Raw genomic sequence first — 2,585 nt, forward strand, 5'->3', positions numbered from 1 at the left:
CATAAATCAAATAAACATAGATTTCCGACTGTACGGTGACACTAACAGCACCTCTAGTGAGAAACGGGTGTACTTTTTTCCATTAGCTACTGCGGTTTTGTTAAATGCGCAGGCAATTTTATGCATGCATTTTAGGAGCATTTACGCACCCATTCTCCACCAGACGGTGCTTTTGCTGTCACGGGTTGCTCAACTACATTAGTATTACACTGGGAAATCTATGTTTATTTGATTTATGATTAAGTGCACTGTTGTTTATCGATTACAAATATTCTACAAAATTACGGAAGCCTTTAAATCGATTATTTTGATTATTCGAGTAAAAAAATACATCACTACCATCACTACATACTCAGGCAAATTGAGTAGTGAAAATCATAAGGCAAACCTTATGATTCATCAAAAATCACCTAAATCATCATTTCATAAGAATATCATGAAAAATATACCTCTGCAAAATACATCTCATCTATTGGGTTTTAAACGCAAAACTGTATATAGCAATGCGGTATATATGTTTCATTGTATATAATAAAATACGATGATAGACATTTTGCCAGAGGAAAAGTAAAGCTTGGAGACAAACTTTATGATATAATAAAGATAACAGCAATACATCGTAATGCAGATCGACGGAATGGGTAAAAGTTTTAATTATCTTTTTTTTTGGTATCAAAAAAAATTAAGTTATTGTCCATATAACGTTGCACGTAATTAAAACTTCAAAATATTGACAATAATTATGTTTTGATTTTTCAGAAACGGTATTAAAATTAGAACTATCAATAGTTGATATACTCGATTACGTTGGAGAGTCAGTGCGACCGATAAGAGAAGGTTATGCTGTATTTGCTGCAAATCATATTGTTTGCATTGGTTTCCGGAAATATAATGCATCTCATATAAACGTCATGGCTTACGTTAGTCAAAGCTCTTACCCGGCTTGTCTTCTTCATCTTGAAAGGTTATCATTGATTTTGTTATACTTTATTCAAATTTTTCCTCTAATGCAGTTATTTTGGGATTTAGGTTCGGCATGTTTGTTTGAAATATAGGCATGTTTGATTGATGAACGAAACAGAGTGAATATTACCTATTGTGATTTCACTACAAGTAAAGAACAATATTACTTCGAAAACCATATCAAATGTGACATTGATCAATCTGTTGCTATTTCAATGAAACTAAGGACCAGAACACGAACATTTGGAAGATACACAGATCCATGCGCATTACTGCAAGTAACTGCTATAAGTTATTCACTTACATCAGTAATAAGAATTCAGACTGGAACAAATAAATTTCCCAGTATTGGAACTTAAGAACGCTCAATGTAACATCAATAAAATACGGCAAGGATGCTGAGCTGTTAGCATTCGATTGCTACAAAGTGAAACGTAATCCACTAATAAAACGATGTGGTTTAATAATTTATCCATACGAAAGCTGGATAGATGGTTCTTCCGATGGAGTAAACTCTTCGAAGCGTGTCATTTTGGAAATTAAATGCCCGGGAGACGCTAATTCATCGCTTGAGGAAATCAGTGTGACTAGATATATTAAACGATGTCCGATCACTGGAGATCTTAAGCTTCATAAGCACCATTTATATTACTGCCAGGTACAAATCAACATGTGGATTTTAAACTGCGACACCTGTGATTTGAGGACGACGACTTTGTAGTGATAGAAGTTTCTTTCGATAGCAGATTTGTTTGCACGGTAGTAAACGCTCTGAAGAGTTTATTCTTTGGGAAAATGTTCTAAGAATTGGTACACGAAAATAAATAACTAAGCATATATGATACTTTATTGAATTAAATAAAATGTTTATTTTACAAAAAAATCACTTAGAACTTATTATCACTTAATATAGGATGACTTAAGTTTACTAAAGCACTTATTATGATCATGATGTCGTCAATATGACCAAGGATACAAGAATGAATAGTTTCATTAAAAATATTAAAAATCTTTACTTTTTGAATAACTCGTTCGACATGTATACGGGACCTGGCAATAGTCTCATTACTATTAAGGCTTCGATTGAAGTTAAAATCTCACCGCGCATGAACGGAGGATGCGCATTCGTTTTCAATTGTAACACCTTTGTCCACGATTATTTCATCAACGTGAGCAGGCAAACGGTCTATCAGATGTTCGTTATTGAAAATAAATTTATCGGACTTTCCAGAATACGCACAACTTATAAACGAAATCGATCCTGCAGGAGTAATTCCAATTAAAAATTTCACTGTTCGTCGACCTTTGTGGTTGGAGTAGCACGATATGCGGCAATTCAAGCATTGGAGATTAGCAATTGGAACCTCCGTGCAATCTAGAACCATTGTTACGTTTGAGAAATTTTCCCGGAAGCACAAAGGAATGTTCTTCCTAATTTCTTCTTTGGGTGGCAAATAAAAAAAAACTTGTTTAGTATTCCAGCTAAGAGCTGTATTGTATGCGAGAAATATTTTGACACGGTTACTCCCGTTATACGAAACAATATCCCGAGTGCTTCGAATGATATGTTTTGTTTTAGTTTAGCGAGAACCAAAATTATACGATCGGTAATATGTATTTTG

General features: G+C 34.0%; 1 long non-coding RNA gene across 1 annotated transcript; it reads left to right on the plus strand.

Annotated features, from left to right (window-relative positions):
- On the plus strand, positions 1 to 1,796 carry LOC131431598 (uncharacterized). Its single transcript, XR_009229700.1, has 3 exons — positions 1 to 641; positions 760 to 964; positions 1,030 to 1,796. It is a non-coding gene; the product is annotated as an uncharacterized LOC131431598 (long non-coding RNA).
- The last annotated feature ends 789 nt before the right edge of the window (positions 1,797 to 2,585 follow it).

This window comes from Malaya genurostris, chromosome 2 (genome assembly GCF_030247185.1).
Source record: "Malaya genurostris strain Urasoe2022 chromosome 2, Malgen_1.1, whole genome shotgun sequence".
Classification (NCBI taxonomy): Eukaryota; Metazoa; Arthropoda; class Insecta; order Diptera; family Culicidae; genus Malaya; species Malaya genurostris.